Here is a 25,529-nt window from a genome sequence, read left to right as displayed (position 1 = left end):
GAGGCGAAGCCACGGACACGGTGTCTCTAGGGGGGTCTCTCTTTGCTTCTCTTTCTCTGGCTGTAAGGGAGCACTGGGCAATTTCTTGTAATGAGCCCAGAGGACCCCAAAACCCAGCAGCAATAGATATTCACCAAGACAAATGGTTTCGTAAACAAAAGTTGCTTTTAATTATCTTTAAACATGAAAACAGGATCAACCTATTAACTTATCTAACCTAACTTAACCCCCTTCTCATTCTAAGTGCATGTGTATGTAATGTGTATTTAAGTTCAGAAAAGTTCTTTGATTCACTGTCCAATCACACTTCTCATTCCTCCAAGTTCACTGGTTGCAGGCAATTCTTATACTGTGCACAGAATTTAACATTTATGAAGTTCACCAGGGTTTGGTGCTTGAAAGATAATTGGTTACCACTCAGGAAGGTTCTTGTTGGTTTTCAGAGAGATTTGTTGCTCGTTGGACACCCACAACTGATCCCTTCCGATCAGCCACTTCAGTGACTTGCCAAAGAACTTGCCCCATCAGGGTTTTCCAGATGATAACCTCTTTTTTTCAGGTCACCACAGAGTACCTTTTCTGTTTCCCTTATCTCAGGCAAAACATTATACAGCCAGCCATCTCCTCTTGTGTGGACCACAAGGACTTAGAAACAGGCTGAATTAAGAACTCACAACCCATCTTCAAAATAAGGTTTACAAACCAGCTTTCAAAAGCCACAGCAGAAAACCAGCACTCTCTCTCTCTCTCTCTCTCTCTCTGTCACATTCAGAGAAAAAAAAACCTGTTTGACTCTCTCTGCTTGCAAAACCACAGCTTTCAAGAACAGACTGCGGCCATCTTCTGAATCCGACAGCTTGGATGAGTGGGAGGCAAAGAGCTAGGAGAGAGTCTGTGGCCAGTACTTTGGGATACCGAGGATCTGTGGTCGGGGCGCCTGGGCCGCGGTTGGGTGGGAGTCCGGTGAGCGGGAAGCTGACCTGAGGATCCGCGGCCGGGTGTCAGGAGCTTGGATGAGGATAATTCACCTAGAATGATTGACTTGCACCCAAATCGATTTGCATCCCTTCTTCCAGAACACAAGTTGAGGTATGGCTGTACTGTGATTTTAAACCCCCTCCGTCTTCCTGGACCTGGCAGCATAGTTAACGACAAATTCACCCGTGTGGATCCGGGATATCCAGGGAGGTTCCCACATCCCGGAATGGATCAATGCCTTTCGGAAAGGGGTGAAAAAAGACAAGCGAGAAACTAAAACTCAAAGGGAGCAAAATGAAGTTGCTGTAAACTGAAGCACGAAAGTCCTGCAGATGCTGTGATGGTTGTAAAAATATATCAGTGCTAGAGGAGCTCAGCTGGTCCATAGGAGGTAAAGATACATGACCGACGTTTCGGGCCTGAGCCCTTCTTCAAGGTGTGAGGAAAGAGTAGGCAGGGGCCTGAATTAAAAGGCCAGGGAGAAGGAAAGAAAAGGCAGGGGGGAGGAGCACAGACAATCAGGCAAAACTGGACGTGGATGGAAGGACAGGAGAGGAGAGGTGAGAAGGAGAGGGGTGGCTCTGTGAATGCAGAGCTGGAGGAAAGGAGGCAGAGGGGAGAGGGAGAGAGAGAGAGAGAGATAGAGGTAGAGGAGAGGATAAAGGTTGGGGGGGAGCGAGCAGAAGCTGGAGAAGATGATGTTTGCGACTAATTCTGATACAATTAATCGTACTTCATTCCTGCCTTCGCACCACAACTCCAAGTGCATGCCCGATGCGATGAGTCCGGCTGGCAAATGTACAACTCCAAGTGTTCTCCGGCCACGCTCTTTCTCCCACGTGACCCCATGGAATCAAACCCTCTTTTCCAAGTGTTTTCTCAAGACCTTATTTGTATTTAAGCCAAACCATCTGTGGCAAACAACAGAGGAGATGCCCTCTGCCAGAAGTTTTGCCTCTTTAGTTCACAGTGTGATTGGAATATGATCTAATAACAAACCACCTGCTTTATCTTTATTGGTGTCTGGTCTTCCTGCCTCATTATTCAAATTATATATCTAATACCAAAGAAACTGAACTTCATAAAATCAGCAATAATTAATCTGCAGCTTCATGTAATTAATGCTTTGCTTTTGAAGCTTCCACATGTGTTGGCTGTGAATTGATGACTCAAGCTCACCTCTGAGTCAGCTGGTTGCGTGTCTCAACCCCCCCGCCACCCCCCCTCCAGACAAGCCTAACACAGCTCAATATTAAGGGAGTGCTGCAACATTTAGTTCGGCAAGGTGGGAATGAAAGAGCAGTCTGATCTTGATGGGGGGGGCCCATAGGCGTACGACCCGGGAGTGGAGGGGAATTGCCTTCCCATATTCAGACCAAACAGTGGGGAAAATTCAGGCAAAGCAAGAAGAAGGAAAAAAATTGGACAAAGAAAGCAAAAGGATACACAAATTAACAATAACAGCCCCGCTCCACCTCAAGTCGGCCCTGGGCACCTTCATGCCCGGGATGACACACATCTTGCCTCTGACCCGGGGTCCAGACACGGGCCCGCGGCCTCTTCTGGGAACTGGTTCATCTCTGGGGGCAATGGCACTCACGCCAGTGTTCAGGCCCTGTGACGCCAGCGCGCATGCGCCGGTGCTGGCTGTCACGTGGCGGGGCAGGTGCAGCCCAGCCCTAGGACCTGCTGCTGATGGACGGAATGAGTTGACGATGAAGCAGCCAGGGCCTGGGGATAGAGGTGAGCCTCAGCCCTCAGATGATGCGGGGCCAAAGAGGTCCAGGCGGCCCTCCTGCGCCCAGTTGCCTGCGCAGGAAACCAATATGCGGAGGAGGCAGCGGCCTGTGTCCGGGCCCAGAGGTGAGATGGAGGTGGCCCGGGCAAAGTGCAGGCCTCAAGTAAAATTTCAGGCAAATCAACCACTCTGCCCCTCCTTAACAAAAGAATCCCCATACACTCATGTGGGTACCCAGTGGGACCTGAACTCAGAAGCAGGTCTTGCGGGCAGGCAGTGCAAGGGCATCCACTTGGTGTCGAGCTCTGCTCTGGCGTAGTCTTGCCCTCGCAGCTGGGTGCTACCCCACTCCCTGAGACTCAGCTAAACAGTTCCTTCAACATTTCTGGTGCAAAATGCTAAAATCCACATCTCCCTCCCAACACCACATAACTACTGGCATCCCATAACCCAGTACTACCTGTCGCACGGTCGGGTGGCTGGCTAGACCCCCCCGCAGATTGAAAACAAGACCTGTCTAAGGGGGGACAAACCCTCTCATAGGGTCAGCGTCCAACTGGCAAACACATGCCGTGAAGTGCGGCAAGGGCCTCCCTTGCATCGAAGCGTGGTCTGGCCATTCACTGCAGCAGGACTTACCCCTGGCTGCCTTGGACCTCACCATGCGGCTGGATCTGGAGAGGGTATGTCGAGAGGGTGGGGTCTGGACCTGTGCAACCCCATACTCACCTAAAATCCATTCACTCACACGCTGCTCCTTTCTACAGAGTGGTGTATCAAACCCCACCAACTGACTGTGGGACGGAGAACCAAAATCATAACAAGACTCACCATCTTCGATCTTTTTATTGGTTTTAACATATGCGTAGTAATAATGTAAATGAATATTGAATTACAAATATCAAACAACTAAACAAGGTACATATCAACCCATGTAATTAAAATGGAAGGAGGGAAAGAAAAATTCCCATATATTTCTCAACCAAAAATCTTGCCCCAAGTTAAGGAGTCCGACTCTTAATAATAATAATAAAAATGAGGTTTAAAAAAAAAAACTCAAAATAATTAATATCCACGTTTGGAAAATCATTGAGAAAAGGACCCCAAAGTGAAAGGATCCATTGCAGTTGTCGAACCCCATATTTTTATCTAGAGACTGACGCGCCATCACGGCCGACAACCGTTGAGTGGGAGGGGGGGGAGAGCATCTTCCCATCTCAGCTAAATGGCCCTTCTCGCCACTGTGCGGAATAGTGAGGAAGTCAATGTTAAATCCATTGGCCCCACTCGCTCCAAAGAGACCAAAGTAAAAGGGCCATTAGTCGTGAATAGCAAGAACTAACGATAAGGTGTGAAATACCCCTTGCCAGAAATTAGAGAGGGAAGTTCATAGCCAAAACAAATGACACAAAGTGCCTTCCTCACCTTCTCAAGTTCTTAAAGGCAGTCAGGAAGGTAAAAAACAATATTCCAGAGGTTTGTAAACTTGGCCTGCGACAACATAGGCTCAAGATTTCACTCCATCGAGAACATCGACATGAACCGATGTCTTAAGGAAGCCAGCCGCTATCCTCAAAGGCCACCACCCCCCCCCCCCCCCCGGACCCTGCTCCACATAGGCCATGCCCTCTTCACTCTACTACCATTAGGGAAAAGATGAGGGCCCAGCTTCTTCCCCTCCGCCATCAGAGTCCTGAATGGACAATGAACCCCAGGCTCAGCCACACTTTCTTTTCTTTTCCACTAATTGATTTATTTATTTCAAAATGTAATTTATAGGAGTATTTTTACCTGGAATGTGGCTGCAAAACAAGGAATTTTGTGACATGTTATTGACAATAAATTCTGATTCTGACTCAGAGGCTAAACCCACAGTGATCCTGCTGGATGCTGAACATGTTTTCTCAAAAGTCTGCGGAGGTTTGGTATGACACTGAAAACCTTGACAGACTTCTACAGTTATGTAATGGAAATTGCGCTGACCGGCTGCATCACAGCCTAGCCTGGGGGCCAACAATACCCCTGAGTGGAACCCCCTGCAAAAGGTAGTGGATGCAGCTGAGGATGTCACGGGTAAAACCCTCCCCACCAGCAAGAACATCGATGGGGAACGCTGCCGTCAGGGAGCTGCAGCGATCATCGAGAATTCCCACCACCCAGTGCACACTCTGGTCTCACTGGTGCCATCTTGGGGCCACAAGACTCACACCAGCAGGTTCAGGTACAGCTGCTACCCCTCCACCATCAGACTCCTCAACGACAAACTCAATCAGGGATTCATGCTTTGCACATGATTTATTTTTGAAGTTTTATTTTCTGTATCGCACAGTTTGCTTACAATTCCTTTTTGTTTAACTTTCTCTTTTGTATATATATCTCTTCATGAGTGCTTTTTTCTTGTACCACCAATAAACTGGAATTCTGGCTGACCCGCAGGAAAGGGATCTCAGGGCTGCATGTGATACCATGTATGCATTCGGACAATAAATCTGAATTTAGAACTTTTAGGCTGCCTTTTCAACATTCAACACAATCTTGTTCACTCAATCATTCAATTAAACGAGCTCAGTTCATCCATCCTTCACTCCATCCTTGGGTGTAATTCGGCAGAATGAATGGAAAGCAAATAAATTGGCCAGGTGACAGAAGTATGTCCAGGTAAACATTTTGGGTCCAGTGACCATAATGTCATTCGCTTCAAGTGAATTATGGATAAGGATGGGTCTGGTCCTCGAGTTGAGATTCTAAATTGGAGAAAGACCAATTTTGTAGAAATGAGAAGGGGTCTAGGAGGAGTGGATTCAGATAGGTTGTTTTCTGGCAAGAGCGTGTTTGGTAAGGGAAAGGCTCTTAAAGGCAAAATTTGGAAAGGGTAGAGTTTGCATGTCCCTATCAAGATTAAAGGCAAAGTTAACAGGCATATGGTTTTCAAGGGATATTGGCGATCTGATTAAGAAGGTGTACAGCAGGTACAGGCAACAAGGAGCAAATGAGGTACTTAGAAGAGTATAGAAAATGTAAGAAAATACTCGAGAATGAAATCAGGAAGGCAATAAGAAGACATGAGGTTGCTTTGGTGGATAATGTGAAAGTAAACCCGAAGGGCTTCTACAAGTACGTTAAGGGACAAAATTTGTCCCTGTGAAGATCCGAGTGGTGGTCTATGTGTGGAGCCTCTTGCATCAGTATTTACTCAGGAAACTGGCAGAGTGCATAAGGAAGGAAAGGAAACAAGCAGTCGTGCCATGGAACATATTAAATTGGAGGAGGTGCTTGCTGCCTTATAGTGAATAAAGGTAGATAAATTCCCCCAGACACGACATGATATTCCCTTGAATCTTGAGGGGGGCTAGTGTAGAAATTGCAGGGGCCCTGGCAGAAATATTTAAAATGTCCTTGGCCATGGGCGAGGTGCCAGAGGATTGGAGGATAGCTCATGTTGTTCCGTTGTTTAAAAAAGGCTCCAAAAGTAACCCTGGAAATCACAGGCCAGTGAGCCTGACGTCAGTAGAAGGTAAATTATTGGAGGGTGTTCTGAGAGATCGGGTACTGAGGAGTGCGGAGGAACAAAGGGATCTGGGAATACAGATACATAATTCCCTGAAAGTGGCATCACAGGTAGTAAAGAGAGCTTCTGGCATCTTGGCCTTCCTAAATCAAAATATTGAGTGCAGGAGATAAGATATTAGGCTGAGGTTGTATAAGACATTGGTGAATATTGTGTGCAGTTCTGGTCACCAGAGGAAGGATATCAGTAAGTGAAAGACTGCAAAATAGATTTACTAGGATGTTGCCAGGTCTTCAGGAGTTGAGCTAGAGGGAAAGATTAAACAGGTTAGGACTTCATTCCTTGGAACGTAGAAGAATAAGGGGAGATTTGATAGAGGTTTGCAACATTATGAGGGGTATAGACAGAGTAAATGCGAGTAGGCTCTTTCCACTTAGATTAGGAAAGATAAATATGAGAGAACATTAGGGGGAACTTCTTCACTCAGACAGTGGTGGGATGTGGAACGTGCTGCCATCTGACATAGTAAATGTAGGCTCACACTTAAAAATAAATTGGATAGATACATGGATGGGAGGGGTCTGGAGGGTTAGGGACTGGGTGTACGTCAATGAGTCTAGCGGAATAATATTTTGGCACAGCCTGGAAGGGCCGGATGGCCTGTTTTCTGAGCTGAAAATCCGAAGTAGAAAGTTCTGAGTCACTCAACAGGTTTGGCAGACTAGGATGAGAGAAAAAAAGAATGAATACTTCTGGTTGAAAATCCTTCATTGTTTCCGATGAAAGGCCTTAGACTTGAAACATTAATTCTGCTTCTCTTTCCACAGATGTTGAATGCATTTCTATACCATCTTTCATTACAACAGGGTCTCTCCAAAGCCATTTGAAGCCAATAAATTACTTAAGAGATTGAAGTCACTACTGGGGGGGGGGGGGGGGGGAAAGAAGTAAGGGGTAGGGAGGGTTTAACGAAAGCCAGAGAAGTCAATATTAATGCCATCCAGTCGGAGTGAGCCCAAACAGAAGATGAGGTGTTGTTCTTCCAGTTTGTGGGTGGTCTCAGGCTGGCCATGGGCAAGGGAACGGGATGGAGGATTGAAATGGGCGGCCACTGGGAGATCCACACTATTGTGGCGAACAGGGCCCCATATTCTCTACCCCTCCTTTTCTAAAAAGTGGTGTGATATTTGCCATCCTCCGACCTGCAGGAATCACTCTGTAATCTCCAAGAATTCCACAACCTTGCTTCCAGAATGACACCTCGCCATGGAGTCATGAGCTGCATGTCTCAGGAATATCCCAGGTAGAAGAACAGGTCAGCCACGACTTTCACGCAACATTAAACATTAAACAGCAAGAACTTTGAGGGGTGAAAAAAGTTCAGCCGAAACAGCAAGATCTCTGGGAGTTACTGAACTTTTTTTCTTATTCAGGAAGGAAGACAGTTCATGAAACATCAACGTGTTAATTTCCATGTTCTGCACTCAAGACACTCAATTTTAAACAGCAATCTGCACTCCCACAGCCTCAAGATTCAAACTCACAACTTTTACCAGAGCTGTAATTATTCTGCATTTCAACCCACCCACCCCACCAAACCCAAACACCAGCCTACAAAGAAATGAGGCCGTTGCTTTGGAGAGAAGGCAGCTAAAGTGTTTGTGATTGTTCTTTAGGAATTAAAGTCCATTGTTTTACGTTTCTATTTCCACGTCTCTGGATCAATAAAAGCTACTTCAATGACCGAGCATTTAGTCACTTATCCTAATATCTTGTTTTGGCTCAATATCAACGTTTGTCTGATTACTAAGCAGTCCTTTCTGATGTCACCACTCTACTAAATGATGAGATTAGTCAGGGTCCTTGGGTTAGGCACTTTCGGAAAATGTGCAAAGGAGACTTTCCACTCACATCCCACTGTAAGTAATCCCTATGTGCTCTGTGTTTAGTAAGGGATTGCTTAAGGTGGGATGTGAGTGGGAAGAAAAAGTTTTCATCGTACCTAGTTGACTTGTTATGTTTTCAGTTTCGCAGCTCCAAAGGAAATGGCAATTTTTCTCAAGCCAAATATTTCAGTAGCAATTGGGTCTAGACCAGTGATTCTCAACCATCTCTTTCCACCCACATCCCACCTTAAGCAATCTCTTACTAATAACAGAGCACCGATGGCGAAGGGATTACTCAAAGTGGGATGTGAGTGGAAAGAAAAAGGTTGAGAACCGCTGAGGTCGATCTAGATTTTTTTTGTATTTGAAAAATGTAATTGTGCAAACAGAGACTCATTTAAGCCCTCTTGCTTTGTACATTATTTATAATTAAATAATAATTTTCTGTTATTGCAGACAGTTTGTTTGCACTTCTTTTTTATTTATATTTCTCTCTTTTATCTTCGTCTGTTCTTGCTGGAGGGAAACACAGAGGTCTGCAGATCCTGTGATTGTAGTAAAAACACATAGAAGTGCTGGAGGGTCTTGCAGTGTCCAGAGGAGGTAAAGATACATGACCGACATTTTGGGCCTGAACCCTTCTTCAAGAGAGAAGCAAAGAACAGGGAGGCGTGAGAATAAAGAGACTGTAGACTGGCTGGGGGAAGAGTGCAGACCAACAAAAGGTGTTAATTGGATATGATAAGAGGTGAGGTGAGAATTGATTTTGACAGAGGGGAGAGAGAGAGAGAGAGAGAGAGAGAGAGAGAGAGATGGAGCTGGGGGAAAGGCAGCAGAAGTGGGGAGGGGTTTAATGGAAACCGGAGAAGTCAATGTTAGTGCCATCCGGTTGGAGGGTGTCCAGATGGAAGATGAGGTGCTGTTCATCCAATTTGCAGGTGGTCAGTCTGGCCGCGCATGAGACCATGGACAGACCTGTCAGCAAGGGAATGGGATGGGGTATTGAATAGGTGGCCACTGAGAGATCCAGTTTTTTGCTCTACTGTTAAGTAGAGTTTCTGCCTGGCCCGCAGGAAAAAGAATCTCAGGGTTGTATATGATGACATAAATGTACTCTGACAATAAATCTGAACTTTGAAGCAACAACATGTCATCTCCCACCTGTGTCTTCTTTTTTCTTTGGCTTGGCTTCGCGGACGAAGATTTATGGAGGGGGTAAATGTCCACGTCAGCTGCAGGCTCGTTTGTGGCTGACAAGTCCGATGCGGGACAGACAGACACGGTTGCAGCGGTTGCAGGGGAAAAGTGGTGGGTTGGGGTTGGGTGTGGGGTTTTTCCTCCTTTGCCTTTTGTCAGTGAGGTGGGCTCTGCGGTCTTCTTCAAAGGAGGTGGCTGCCCGCCGAACCGTGAGGCACCAAGATGCACGGTTGGAGGCGATATCAGCCCACTGGCGGTGGTCAATGTGGCAGGCACCAAGAGATTTCTTTAGGCAGTCCTTGTACCTCTTCTTTGGTGCACCTCTGTCACGGTGGCCAGTGGAGAGCTCGCCATATAACACGATCTTGGGAAGGCGATGGGAAGGCAGTCCTTGTACCTTTTCTTTGGTGCACCTCTGTCACGGTGGCCAGTGGAGAGCTTGCCCTATAACACGATCTTGGGAAGGCGATGGTCCTCCATTCTGGAGACGTGACCCACCCAGCGCAGCTGGATCTTCAGCAGCGTGGACTCGATGCTGTGTAGGTTACAACCCAATAGGATGAGCTACTTCATCTGCGGTGTCTGCAGACTTTCATATTTTAGGTCAGCCGCCTGTACCTAGCTTTACTCTACTGAGCTGCACGTGAAGTGAAGGCCGTGAAGGCCCGTGAAGTGAAGGCCGTGAAGGCCCGTGAAGTGTAGGCCGTGAAGGCCCGTGAAGTGAAGGCCGTGAAGGCCCGTGAAGTGAAGGCCGTGAAGGCCCATGAAGTGGCGGCCGTGAAGGCCCGTGAAGTGGCGGCCGTGAAGGCCCGTGAAGTGGCGGCCGTGAAGGCCCGTGAAGTGAAGGCCGTGAAGGCCCGTGAAGGCCCGTGAAGTGAAGGCTGTGAAGGCCTGTGAAGTGAAGGCCTTGCTTGCTCTCTCCAGGTGGTATCAGGAGAGTGATCCTGATTAAAAAAAAACACTGCATCTCTTGAGAACCACTCTAACAGCTCTGGCAAGCAGGGCCTGTCTCAGAATTGCTCCACATTTACAAGGACGGGTAGGATGCAGGTAGACAGCTACCAGACAAGAGCTTGGTGCTTCTGTTGATCAACCAGCCCTGCTGAACCTTTGCCTCGTTTTATCCGCTGCAATTAATGACAGCACGGCAAAATATTAACTGACTCCCATGCAGAAACTCTCCTTGGGAAATGAGGCGTAGCAAATAAGGCCATCTGTTCCACTGCCAATCAGCAGTGAGCTCCTTGACTGTAACAGAACCATCAGCAGGGGACATGCAGTGTCAGCCGGGTGCAGGCAGCTCGACATTCAGAATCCAGTCAGACAGCATCACCTTCCCACCCAATGCACCGACCCACCTCTCTCTCCCTTTTGTTTACATCTGAGCCGTTCCCCATCGCTTCCACGATCTGTACCCCTCTGAGATTTGGCTTCTCCTGCCCTGAAATCGTGTTCAGCCCAGGCGGATGTGGCATCAGATACATAGTTTGTAAGGTTCAGAATGATCTCCCGCAGGGTTACCGGAGCTCAGCATTAATTACAAATTGTTTTCAAAAGGTTTGGCTTCCTGAAAAAATATTGGGGATTAAGATAGACAACTTCATGCTGAACACCAAGATCATTTCAAATTAGGAAGTTTGAATTTTGAATTTTGGTTGAATTTAGCGTGCTTCCACACGACGCCGACACGTCACGTTCGTTCAACTGACCTAAAAATGTTTTTGCCGGTGGCTCCCGTTTGTCCTCAGCGGCTGACACCTCTTGAGTCAGTGTCCAACAGTAGTCGGCCGGCACAGATGCCGCCTTCCCGTCCTGGTGAAACCTTTCACCTTGTTTGTCACCAAGATTCTCCAAGTGCGAAGGCAGGGACTGAATTTTCAATGACATTTCGTGGTTTTGTCTGGTTGAAGTTGACTGAAACCATGGCAGGACATCACAAAAATAGGTTATATCTGAAAAAAAAAATAGGACCTGGTAGGAAAATTTGAAGGTGATTTACACACTCAAAGTCCATAAATTCCACTCAGAAGTGTTCAGGAAACAAAAATCTTCATTGTCCAGTGTAATCACACTCATTGTGACCAAGAACTCAAACCAGGCGTGTATAAAGTCAGTCCTGTGAATTCCATTGCAAAACATTTTGTAAGACAGAGGAGGGTTGAAAGCAAATGTTTCCCAGAACCTCCTTTCCTGCCTTTTTTGAGACAGAATTATTATATCATAGGAGATCAATCAGACCTTGTGTTCATATTTGTTGGAGAAAAGTTTAATTTTAATTGTGTCCATACTGCACAGTATTAGGCCCTCAGACTCATGAGTCGGGACTCCTCAAATACTACAATGGAGAATCAAATTTCTGGATGTCAACATCTCTGAAGACCTATTCTGGGGCTTTCACATTGACGCAATCATGAAAAAGGCCCACCAACGGCAATCTTTCATTAGGAGTTTGAGGAGATTCAGTACATTACCAAAAGACTCCTGCAAATTTCTACAGTTGGAGAACATTCTGTCTGTCTGCGCCAATGCACAGGACAGGAACAGGCTTACAGAGGGTTGTAAACACAGCCGGCCCCATCACAGGCATCAGTCTTCACTCCATTAAGGGCATCTTTAAGAGGTGCCGTCTCAAGAAAGCAAATTCTATCATTAAGGACCTTCACTGCCCAGGCCACGTCCTTTTCTCACTGCTACCATCAGGAAGGAGGTACAGGAGCCTGAAGACGGACACCTAACATCACAAAAACAGCTTCTTCCCCTCCACCATCTGAACGACAATGAACCTATGGGCACTACCTCACTTTTTCTCTCTTTTTTTGCACTTTTTAAAAAAATCTTGAGGAAGGGCTCAGGCCCAAAGCGTCGGTGATATATCTTTACCTCCCGTGGGTGTTGCGAGACCGACTGAGTTCCTCCAGCATCTCTGTGGGTTTTTACTACAATCACAGGATCTGCGAACTTTCGTAGTACTGATCTGAAGGTGGTAGGGTTTCCAGTTGACCCCCGGCTTCCATCAATATTGAAGCAGCTGGAGGGTATTGGTGGCCATGATGCGATGGGCCACCGGAGGAGAAAAGCGAACAAGGCAAAGAGCTACATCGTGGCGCACTGGGGTGAAAGGGCAGGCATTGTTCTGAGCGATGAATTGGCATTCCTGCAGTAACTGAGTGTGTGACTGATTGCTTGCTCTACGATCTCATTGTTTAATGAATGCCCCTGTCTTTAATTACAATACACAACTTTGCCTTGCATCCATCACCACAACATAATTGCTCCCTTGCGAATGACCCAAATAAAGTCTGGAACTGATGCTTCCCTGGCTGACCATTGGCTGACCTGCAGATTTCTTTTGGCCTGAAGACAGCCACCTGAGGCTTGCGATAGCAAGAGCCCCGTACCTGCCGTTTGTGTCATGCCTTTATTTCAGCTTTGACCCTCTGTTGCCCCTAGATAAGCCCCACTGGTGTCACTAGGGGGCGGGGGTGCAGACCACACCAGGTGACTCAATCAAAGGGGGGGGGGGGGTGACACCAAAATGACTGTCTATAAAATGTTTTGTGCAGTGTTTCAGCAGAAATTTATGATTTTTTAAATAAAAATATCCATGTCATTCGTTATAACAACAAAAACATTCTCCGTAAGCCCATCTTACATGTAAAACTTGATGCTCATTGACTTTTTGAACCTTCTGATGTGCTCCGGTCAGAGCTGTCGTTATGACCCAATTACGACTCTTCAGACCACATGGTTTCATCTGCACGCGCCATCAGCAAGCGCTGTTGTTTTCATTGCTGCTGTGTGTATGATATTGTAATTTAAAGTGATTTTAATTTTGCTCATTGTTTATCTCACTTCTATCGCGTTACATTCAGTGATAGACGGGAATTATGATTTATGAGAACCATTAATACAAAAAACATTACTAAGGGTTCTGTATGGGAGGAGGTCCATGGGGTAGGGGTGGGGGGGGGGTGACACCCACCTTCGTGATGCCACTGCTGACCTGTAGGTTCTTTGGGCTGAAGACAGCCATCTGGGGCATTTGATAACGAGAGCCCCGTCACTGCCTTTCGTGTCTGGGGTCTTTATTTCAGCTTCGTCCCTCTGTTGTCCATGGATAAGCCCAGCTCTCTCAGAAGTTTTATGAACCGTTCGCGAGGTGAGGTGGTTACTGGGAGTGCGCAGTGTCTGTCTTCAATTGCCCTTGAAGCAGGTGAAGGTAAAGGTCCTTCTTTGAGGGAGGGACTGCCCACAAAGAATGAGCAAACCTGAGGTAGCCTTGGAAGTCTGAAGTTTTGAAGTACACAGATAGTTTCCTCCAATTGATGGCAAGGCCTCTGAATGAATGAATAATAGATTAAAAATGTAATATACATGATATACTTCAGCTACTGCTTGTCATTAGGCAAAGAGTCTCCATCAGCAATACCCAGCCCCCCTAACAGGAGGAGAAAGAGAAGCAAAAGGGAGTCCCTTCAGAGACATTGAGTGTCTGTGGATTCATCTCCAGCCCTCCCACTGGTCCAGTTCAAACCGTCAGCAACCCAAGCTCTAGATGGAAACCTCCGTATCGATCAGGAAGCCTTCAGTGCCAAAGGTCCTTCGAGAGCCCTTCTTTCCGTCAGCACCCTCTCGAACGCCAGTTGCGATTCCTGGTTCCCATGAGCCAGATCTCAGCAGCCTGCAGCTCGGTACGACTGCAGGTCACCAGCGGGCCACAGCCTCGTGCGAGTCCTTCGACTGCAAGTCACCAGCGGCTCACAGCTCAGTGCAACAGCAGGCCACTGGCAGGCCGCAACCTTGTGTGGGTCCTTCGGCCACCGAAGCCCTTGCTGGTCTGCTGCCGTGGCCATCATCCTGCAGGGTTGACTTCTCTGCTTCTCCTTCTCAACAAGGGATGTTCTCCTCATTGCTGGTGCCCTGCGCCGATCTGCTTCTCCCCCCGCCCCACCCCCCCAGAGTCTGCTACCCCTTCTGGTACACTGCCATCTTGGGCAAAGACACTGACAGCTTCCTAATTGTATGAGAAGCTTGGAACAGGAGTCAAAGGAGGAGGTTGACTTGGCTTCCAGGAGCTCAGGTTCACCATGTTACAGGAGCGCAGGATGCAGTGACATCGGAGAAGGTTGTGGTGGGATTTATAGACGCTCAAAATTACTCTCTTTTGATTCTCTTTCTCTTTTTGACTGGATAGTTGGTGACTCTTCAAGAGCAGAAGACATAGGAGCAGAAATAGGCCATTCAGCCCATCGAGTCTGCCCCATCTTTCATTCCTGAGCTGATCCAGTTTCCCCCTCTCCATAAACTTTGATGCCCTGGGTAATCACGAGCCTATCAATCTCTGCCTTAAATACCCCCCAGATGATCCGGCCTCCACAACCGCCCGTGGCAACAAGTTCCACAGATCCACCACCCTCTGGCTAAAGAAATTTCACCGCATCAGCATCTCCGCTCAAGTGGACCCCCTTGTCGGTCTTTACAAGGCAAAACAAAAAGATGAATGTTTAATTTTTTTAAGTTAGACATACAGCACGGTAACAGGCCCTTCCGGCCCACGAGCCCGTGTCACCCAATTAACCTACAACTTTAGTTGCAGTTTGAAGGGTGGGAGGAAGCCGGAGCTCTCGGAAGAAACCCACGCAGACACGGGGAGAATGCACAAACACTTGCTAGACAGCGCCAGATTGGAACCCAGGTCACTGGCACTGCAACGGTGTTGCGCTAACCGCCATGATAACCGTGCCGTTCCTATGCTGACCGTATGGTCTTTTTTGTGTATTTTGTGCATCTGACCATAAAGAAAATGTTTTGTTTCAACCAGTTAAAATCTTCTGTGGAGCCAGTGTCTCCAAACCATCCCTTGTGTTGGGCTCAGAACTGTTCTGTATGTCACACAGATTAGTTTATCAACATTGTGCTGGCTCCCAAGGTCAATAAGCTTCTACACTATTTCCCACAGGAGCAAGGGGGGATAAAAAAATTTCAGTTGCCAGTGATGCTGTGAACACCCCTGGCAGGTATTGATGCTTCAGAGGCCAGGGGGCGTCAGTCTGGAGGAGGACGAGTGCATCACGTCTGACGCCAGAGGCTCGAGAACTGGCAGGCTGTGCTGACAGCTCATGGACTCACTGAGATTGTAGCCACTGACGTTCGGCAGTCACCGGAGGTAGAGCAAGCTGCAAGGCTTCTCCGTAGCAACGGCATACATTTCTAACGCAAAGGAGTTATAGCTGGCAAAGTTGATGGTCAATGCTTTAATTAACAACAGGGGATAGGTCTGCAATTTGGTTCCCATCACTGAGACAGAGCAGACGAACCGCCAATTCAACATTCAGTGCCCAGAATTTTCAGGCGAAACAAAGGGGGAAGAACCTGGGAATACCGATGTATAATTCCCTGAAAGTGGATGGGGTTGTAAAAAAAAGAGCTTTTGGTATATTGGCCCTCGTAAATCAAAGTTTCGAATATAGGAGTTGGGATGTTATGGTGAAGTTATACAAGACATTGGTGAGGCCAGATATGGAGTATTGTGTGCAGTTTTGGTCACCAAACTACAGGGAAGATTGAAAGAGTGCAGAGAAGGTTGACTAGGAGGATGCTCGACCTTCAGGAACTGAGTTACAGGGAAAGGTTACAACAACAACCTTGCACTCAGCTCACTCAAGGAGATGATTGTGGACTGCAGGAAGGGGCAGTCAGGAGAACATGACCCAGTCCTCGTCAAGGGCTCAGCAATGGAGAGGGTCGAATCCCTGGGTGTCAACATCTCAGCGGATCTGTCCTGCAGTCACAAAGACAGCTATACTCTGCCAGGAGATTTGGTATGTCAGGAACTTCTACAGGTGTACTCCAGAGAGCATTCAGGTGGGTTGGCACCACGGAGGTGCCAATGCTCAGGAGAAGAAAAAACTCCAGAAGGTTGTTAACTCGGCCTGCGACATCACGGGCATCAAACCTCAATCCATCGAGGACATCGACAAGAGGTGGTATCTTAAGAAAGCAGCCTCTGTCCTCAAAGACCTCCACCACCCAGGTCCCGCTCTCTTCACTCTGATACCATTGGGGAAAAGGTACAAGAGCCTGAAGACGAGCACCCAGCGGAACAAGGACAGCTTCTTCCCCTCCGCCATTGGATTCCTGAATAATCGATGAACCACAGACATGGCCTGACTTTTGTTTCTTTCTTTTCTTTTGCTCTGTTCCATTTATTTTGAAGTGTGGTTAATAAAAATAGTTGCACTGTGACGCTGTTGGAAAACAACAAATTTTGTTAAATGTTCATTACAGTAAATTCTGATTCTGAATTACCTGAGGTTAGGTGAATGGTACAAGAATCCAATGTAATATTTCCATCCACAGGAAAATGACCTTCATCGAGACCCTTCTCTGAAAACTTCGTAGAATCGCTTCTCAATCTGTTCATGTAGAGTGAAAAAAGGCCCTTCAGCCCAACTCATCCGTGCTGACCTAAATAAGCTGGTGGGATTTGTCCTGTACCCCTCTAAACCTTCCCTGCCCAAGTACCGGTCCAAATGCCTTTTAAACATTGTGGTTGTACCCGTCTTCTCCACTTTCACTCATTCCATTTACCCAACAGCCACAGTGTGAATATGGTACCTCCCACAGCCCTCTTTAAAGTCTTTCCCCTCTCATCTTAAACCTTTGCCCTCTAGTTTCAAACTCCTGGCCCTGGGAAAAAAGCCTACCACTGTCAGCCTGTGCTCCTCCCCCTGTCCCTCCTTCCTTCCTCTACCCCCACCCCCCTTTTCACTCCGGCATCTGCCTGCCTTTTGCTCATCCCTTGACAGATCCCAGTTGCCCTGATACCCCTATGCCACGGTCACAGGGTCCCTGGTGAAACCTTTCACCGCGTTCGTCACCGACAGCACCAAGATCAGCGGGGAAAGAGTCCAAGTGTGAATGCAGGGAATGAATTTTCGGTGACATGTTGCCCTTCATCGTTTTGAATGTAAATGTAAAAGTAAATGTGAAAGATGAGAGGAAATTGCAAGGATAGGTCATAGCGTTGAAAAAAAGGTACGTGATAGGAATATTTTAAGGCGATTTTCATGATCTGCAGCCCAAAAGTGTACAGGAATCAAAATCTTCATTTCCTCCCCCTCTGTTGGTCTGTACTCCTCCGCCTTACCCTTTCACTCCTTCTCCCCAGGAATCAGAGCTCAGTGGAACCATCGAGATTTCCAAAGGATGCGATAATGGATTATTGGGGTCCTGCTGTTCTGGAGTTACAGGGGAGCATGAGATGGCATAAAATTTGAACCATCTTATTCTTCCTGGGCATCCAAAGGTGCTGGCCTTAATCTCGATGAATTGCGCTCTTTGCTAATGCCGGCTTTCGTCTGTCTCCTGTCAATGAGCTCTCTGTGTAGCACAAGATTACACTGCAGATAACAAATACTTTCAATGAATTCGACAAATAGTCGGAGGCAGCAGGATGCCGATGACATTTTCAATTCTTAGTGATAGATATGAGTGCTTTTAGACTGTCTGAAATGATGAGATTGAATTACCTCTCCATAATCATTTGTCATGCACTAGGCAATGGATTGCTATCTAGGCTACAATTCCCTGCAGTTGTCACTAGATGAGCCATTGCGCAGTGGGTGTGAAAAGGAGCAAAGGTATCTCCAAACTTCTGATGCTACGTTTGACATCATTCTTCATGCTGGAACTTAAGGACCTGATGACTCTCACAGCCCAGAAAAAAATAAAGGTCCATGCAAATAATTGTTCAGGATCTAAACATTAAAAAGGATTTTCAATCCACCTTATCCTGATCTCACTTCCAGCAAAAGGTCACCCCACATTTCGGTTAAGTTCTTGGTTTTACTTTTGCAATTAAATCCTTCGTTTTACTTCAAAATCCATTCCTTCAGTCAAGCTTTGCACACTTGTTTCAGGGGCTAAATCCCTGATGCTTAGTTGTAAAATATTTTCAGAATTTCTATGAGTCTGAGAGAGTTTTGATAAAGCTTTGTTAATGCTGTCCCTTTAACCCAGGATTCTGATCTACGTTGGCACTGTTCTCCATGTGACTTTCCTTCCACTTTGCTTCACCTTGTCCTTGAATGATGGGACAAAGGAGCACATTTAACGCCCAGGGTACTGTACAGCAGAATTTTACGCATTCGTCTCCTGGCATATTTTCAACTCTTTCAGGTCCAATACACGCATTATTGGTACATTTCTGCATCAATACATTAATGTAATGAGTAGTTTAGATTCACGCCCTGACTTTTGAGACTTCAAATCTTTCTTGGGATGAGAAAATACAGCGATCATCGAGGGTCCACACCAGCCAGTGCACGCTCTGTTCTCGCTGCTGCCATCAGGAAAGAGGTGTAGGGCCACAAGACTCGCACCCACCAGGTTCAGGAAGGCAGCCTGCCTCAAGAAGGCAGCCCACATCATCAGGGACCTTCATCACCCAGGTCACAACCATTTGTTGCTGCTCCATTTGGGAAGAAGCTACAGAAGCCTCAAGCTCTAACCTTCCCTTACTTCTCAGATCAAAAACTAGTCCGGCACCACAAAAAGACATAACTGCACTATTGAAAAAATAACTTCTAAAATTAAAACAATCACAAGAACGTTCTCCCAAGGCCATTTTATAGAGTAAAGAAATGCGAACGTGCAGGTGGAAATTCTCCGCCCTTTGGTCACAGAACTTACCTTCATAAATGCTCCCCGACTGACTCTGAGGCGCCGACTCCAATTCCTCTGCAACCTAGTCTCAGTGGCGGAGTGCAGCGTGAATCTACCGCCGCTGCAGGTGGCGGGTTGATGAGGTCACGGCAACACCGTCAGCCTGAGATGCAGGGGCAGGACTTTTAAAGTGCCGACACCAGGCAGGATTGTGACTGGCTTCAAGCATCGCAATCAACTTTCCTACTTGCTCTGGGGGGGGGGGGGGGGTCGCCATTGTCCACTATCGGGCTCTTTCTGCGCTGGGCACGTGTGCGTGACGTCGACCCAGAGGGGCACCAGTCGCACTGCCTCCGTTGGCTCCGGAGGCCACTACGAGGCTCCGGTCTTCATAAATGCGGCGCAAGAGCAGCCTTTTCGGGCTGCCCCATAAAAAGGTATGTTTGATTTTTTTTTTTCTCTCCACGAAATTAGCGGAAGCTCAACATAAAATCACCTGTAGGCAGCACCCCTGACGTATAGATCAAACCAGGGTCGTTGTCAGAAGCTGCATTAGTCACAGCCTCACAGAAGTCTGGTAGCCTAGTCTGCCCTGAAAGGATAAAGCAGGTACCATCGCTCATTGTTATCCATAGGACTGTTCCACCAAGCACAGTTAGAGTAGCGGTTAGCACAAAGCTGTCACGGCGCCAGCAATCGGGACCACCGTCTGTAAAGAGTTTCTACTTTCTTCCTGTGCCTGCGTGAGTTCTCCCACGTGTTTCTGTCTCCTCTCACCCTTTAACTGGGTGTCACGGGCTCGTGGGCCAAAAGGGCCTGTTATTGTGCTGTACGTCTAAATTGAATTTAAAACTTTAAGCTGGTAGGTTGGGGGGAAGGTTGGATTGGCATGGTTCAAGAATAAATGAAAAGAATTTGGGGATTATGATAGACAACTTCAAGCCGAACACAAACATAATTTCAGATTTTCTGTACCACGGAGGAAGTTGGAGAAACGTTAAATTAATCGCATCAAAACACTGACATGCTAACTGACCTAAAAATGTTTTGCCGCTGATTTTCGTTTGTACTCAGCACCTGATGTCTCTCTTGTCAGTGTCCAGCAATAGTCGGCCAGCATTGATGGATTCCAATTGCCCTGAACCTGCTTTTCCATGGCAATGTCTTGGTGTTTTACCGTGTTCGTCACTGACTGCACCAGGATCTGTAGGGTTACACTTCATGGTTTTGACTGCTTGAAGCATGTTGTCAATCAGGTGGATGTAGTTTGGTGCTCTGTAGTTGCCAAGAAAATTCTCAACAACATCTTTAAATGCCTTCCAAGCATGCCCAAGCCAAAGACGACATTTGCATAGCACCTGAACTGAGTGCGTGCCCAGGCGTGCTTGGACTGACCCAAACAGCTTGCTCAGTGGGAAACATACCAGTAGGCTTAAAATATGACAGGAAACCACAAAAGTATGTTATGTGATAGGAAATGTTTAAGATGTCCAGCAGCCCAAAATCCATTAAATATAGCCAAAAGTGTTCAGGAAGCAAAATCTTGGTTGTCCCATGTTACCATTTATGAGCCCTAAATGTGCCCATTTACCTCTCTGCCAAGCAGGAAGACGAGAACAATGGAAGAGGACCCACGGCTCGGCCCAGTCCAAGGGACTAATTCCCAAGTCTGCTCCACCACAGATTCGCCAAAATAAAGATGGAATCCTTGACGTGACCAAGATTTGAAGCTGCAATAGACTTTCCAATGATCATTCATTATTAAATACTTAGAAGTGTAACACTCAAAGAAATAAATGTCCCAGACACAGATTCTGCTACATCGACCAGTTCTTTTGGCAATGTTTAACAGATTTTTTTTAAATAACAGGTATATTAGTTTTACTCTTTCTAATCCCATCCCAGGGGACGGTGATACGTCCTCAGACTATTGATTTTTGTTATCCATTCAAAGCATGTTGCCATCGCAAGCTGAGCTGACATTAGATTGATCACCGCTAATTGGCCTTGAACATAAGAAATAGGAGCGGGAGTCGGCCATCCGGCTCGTCGAGCCTGCACAGCCTGTCGATGAGATCATGGCTGATCTGATGACGGGCTCATCTCCACCTTTCCCCCATATCCCTTACTTCCCCTACTATGTAAGCATATTGTGGAGATCGCCTCATGGGCGGCGAATTCCACAGACTCTCCACCCTCTGGGAAAGGCATCTCTGTCCTAAATCTATGCCTTTTCCCCATATCCCTTAATTTCCCCACTATGTAAAAATCTATCCAACCTTATCTTAAATATGTTTACTGAGGTCGCCTCCACGGCTTCAATGGGTGGCAAATTCCACAGATTCACCCCCCTCTGGCAAAAGCAATTTCATGGAATATGACACAGGTTTATTACAATAACAATAAATTCAATCTTGAATCTCAAGAGAGTGAGCTAGCTTAAAGTTTCTAAATCTACTCCCCTGAATCTTGAGGCTCTGCCCTGCCTAGTTCTGGGCCCCCCCACCCCCACCAATGGGAATATCTTACCTACCTCTATCTTATCTATGGCTTTCAAAATTTAGACGTTTCTATAAGACCGCCCCCCCCCTCTCAATCTTCTAAATTCCAGTGAGTACAGTCTAAGATGACTCAATCCCTCCTCTTAGTCCAACCCCCTCATCTCTGGAATCAACATCCTCTGCACTGCCTCCAAAGCCAGTCCATCCTTCCACAAGTAGGCTCAACTCCACTCATTGCTCCAGATGTGGTCCCAGTTGTTCAGTTGCAACATAACCTCCCTGCTCTTAAATGGCAGAGCAAATCAATGGAGCTGGTATATCTGTCAGTGAGCAATGAAATTAATCGCGAATTTTTGCAGAATCCCTTCCATTGTGTGACCCTTTGCACTGCATTCCTCCAGTGAGCTGTGCATGACGGGGCAGATTCAACACAGCATCAAGCGCTGCACCAATCCCTGGCATTAGCCCTGGGCTGAGCTGAACCTGATTTAATGAGCTGCACGATCAATGCGAGGCCAGCGCCTGCTCCTCCCAGCGCAGCTCGTTATCCAAGGGAGCTGTGAGCACAAAGCAGCTGAGTTATTAACCCGATCGCATCCCATTAAATGTTCCGAGGCTCCCAAAGGGGTAATGCATGCGCTTTGTTTGCCTTTCAGCTAAGACCTGACAGCTGGATGGGATCGTAAATGGGTGGCGATCCACCTGAAATTAGTCTCCTGCCCCCTCATGTCCTCTCACCACCATTCACTCCTTCCAAGCGAAGCAACTCTTCGCTTGTGAACCCGCAGGGGTCGTCTACTACATCCGGTGCTCCCATTATGGTCTCCTCTACTTCGGAGAGACTGGGCGCCGCGTGGGAGATCGCTTCGTTGAGCACCTCTGTCTGCCGCCATACAATCCAGGGTTCTATCTTGGTGTAAAAACACACCAGCAAAAACTCAGTTCCTCCAGCATTTAACTGTGAGCTTTTACTACAATCCCAGCATCTGCGGACTTCCATATTTCACTCTATGTTGCTGTACCAAGAATGGCTTCTTTCTATCATGTCACTGTATAACACATCCAGAAACTTTAAGCTAGTTCACTCTCTCAAGATTCAAGATTGAATTTATAGTTATTGTAATAAAACAGGGTCATATTCCATGAAATTGCTTTCGCCTGCTGTAAGGCAGACGGATTCGCTATCGGTAGAAATTGCCTGAAACTCCTCTCACAGTCAGAGAAAGAGGAGAGACCCCTGTGGTGACAAGCACAAACAACAAAAGGCTTTAATTAGCTTAAAACTTGCACACCAGGTTCTGTATCCTCTCTGGCTCCATGCGCTCTATTCCTGCCCAAGGGGGCAGCATGAGCCTTTATGTCGGGCTGGTGATTAGCAGGGAGTAGGTGGAGCCGGCTTCCCAGGTTACTTCCCTGCAGGTACAATAGGTTGCCCCCTGCAGAGGGCAGTCCAGGAGTGCAGACAGTCACCGACAGTCCAGTAGTTGTAAAAACACCTTCCCCACCCCCACCCCTCAAGTCTCTGAGTGTTCGTAGATTCACTTCCACAGCTTCCACAGCCACAAAGTCCAGTCCAAACCACTGGGGATCCGATCCTCCGACACAGTCCTCAAGGCATTGCTGAGAAGCAGGATGCTATCGGAACACTACTTGATGTTGTGCCAAGCTGAGGGGCCCATGCTGGGCTGCACTGATCCAAGAAGCCCAGTGTGGGGCATCTATTGGTGCCCTTTGGGGCTGGAAAGTGACGAAGGCAAAGCAGAACACCGCCCATACTGGATCTTTGGTTTGTGTCCTGTGTTGCTCCAATTTTAAAACTTTTTCTCCTCTGATTCACTTATTGTATTGCAACCAACTGTATCTTTTGCAATGTCCATACTCCTTTCATATTCTACAAATTGGAATTGATGATTGTAAAACTGTTGGGCAGATGAATCTCCTGATCAGTGGCCAGGGTGACCTGTCCAGTACGGACACTGCGGCTGAAGAAGGCAACGGGGAACCACGGCAGTAATTTTCCCCCTGAATAATCATGAACTCAACATCGACGACAGTCTCAGCTCAAGACAGAGCCTTCACCGAAGGAGAACAGGGGAGGTAATAACTATGATTCAGAGGGTCAGAGATCACGATGGATGGAGAGACAGGATCACCCACGCCAAACGGCGAGGTCCCTGAATGATGACATACATGACATCACATGCAACCCTAAGATTCTTTTCCCCGCGGGCAAGGCAGAATTACCACTAATTGGCAGTGAAAATAAAACTAACTCAATGTACACATAAAGAAATGGGAACAAACTGACTGTGCAATACACAGAGAGAGAGAGAAATAATCAATAAAGTGCACAAGTAGGAGTCCTTAAACGAGTCCCCGATTGAGTTTATCGTTGAGGAGTCTGGTGGTGGAGGGGGAGCAGCTGTTCCTGAACCTGATGGGTGCGAGTCTTGTGGCACCGACACCTCTTTCCTGGTGGTAGCAGCGAGAACAGACCCACACCACCCAGCACACGCTCTGTTCTCGCTGCTACCATCAGGAAAGAGGTGTCGGTGTCACAAAACTCGCACCGACCAGGTTCAGGAACAGTTGCTTCCCCTCCACTACCATCAGACTCCTCAATGACAAACCCAAACAGGGACTTATTTAAGGATTCTTACATGGGCACTTTATTGATTTTCTTTATTCTCTCTTTACAATATTGTACAGTCAGTTTGTTTACATTCATTATCTGTTTACAGTTCTTTATTTGTTTACAAGTGTACATTGTGTACGGATTTTTTTTCACTACCAATAAGTGGTAATTCTGCCTCACCCACAGGAAAAAGAATCTCAGGGTTGTATGTGATGTGTATGAACTCTGGCAATAAACCTGAAATCTGAACAGTGTGTGCTGGGTGGTGTGGATCCTTGATGATCGCTGCTACTCTCTGACAGCAGCGTCCCCTGGAGATGTTCTCGATGGTGGGGAGGGTTTTACTGTGATATCCTGGGCTGTGTCCACTACCTTTGGTAGGGCTTTCACTCAGAGGTATTGGTGTCCCCGTACCACATGGTGATGCAGCTGGTCAGCACACTTTCCACCACATATCTGTAGAAATTTGCCAGGGTTTCCAACATCGAACCAAACCTCCGCAACTCCTGAGGAAGTCAAGGCGCTGATATGCTTTCCTCACTATGCCATTGGTGTGTTGATCCAAGATGGTGACTCCCAAGAAATTAAGTTTGCTCGCCCTCTCCACCTCTGATCTCCCAATGATCACTGGATTGTCCACCTCTAGTTTCCCCTCTCTGGTCAACAATCAGCTCCTTGGTTTTGGTGACATGGAGTGCGAGGTTGTTGTTGGTGCACCATTGAGCCAAGTTTTCACTCTCCCTCCTGTACGCTGAATCGTCGCCCCCTTTTATATCACCTACTATCGTGGTATCACAATGAATTTGTAGATGGTGTTGCTGTTGTACCGAGCCACACAGTCAAAGGTGTAGAGTGAGTAGAGCAGGGGGCTAAGAAGAAAGCCCCCTGCTCCAGAACTGATGGAGATGGTGGAGGAGGTGTTCTTGCCGGTCCTCACTGATTGTGGCCTGGAAGTGAGGAAATCCAGGATCCAATTACACAGTGGGGTGTGGAGTTTGCTGATCAATTTTGGGACGATGGTGTCAAATGCTGAACTATAGTCAATAAGGAGCTTCCTGATGAATGCACCTTTGGTGTCCAGGTATTCCAGGGCTTTGTATAGGGCCAGTGAGATGGGATCTGTCGTAGGCCTGTGGTTGCGATCGGCAAATTGGAATGGATCCACGTCGCTGCTCAGACAGGAGCTGATGAGCTTCAACAGTTGCCTCTCAAAACACTTCATCGCTGTTGATGCGAGAACCACTGGTCTGTAGTGATTTTAGATGGGCCCCTCTGTGATCGTATCTTTTAGGGAAATGGGGGGGTGGTGAAACCACTCCAGTCTATAAATGCCACATGTAAATGTCATGGCCTTTCCTGGTTGTCCTTGCTCTCACTGGCCGGCTCGTGACTCCTCCCCCTTTCCTCCCCATAAAGGCTG

The sequence above is a fragment of the Narcine bancroftii genome, chromosome 13 (genome assembly GCF_036971445.1).
Source record: "Narcine bancroftii isolate sNarBan1 chromosome 13, sNarBan1.hap1, whole genome shotgun sequence".
NCBI classification, from domain to species: Eukaryota; Metazoa; Chordata; class Chondrichthyes; order Torpediniformes; family Narcinidae; genus Narcine; species Narcine bancroftii.
This window is presented reverse-complemented; position numbering follows the sequence as displayed.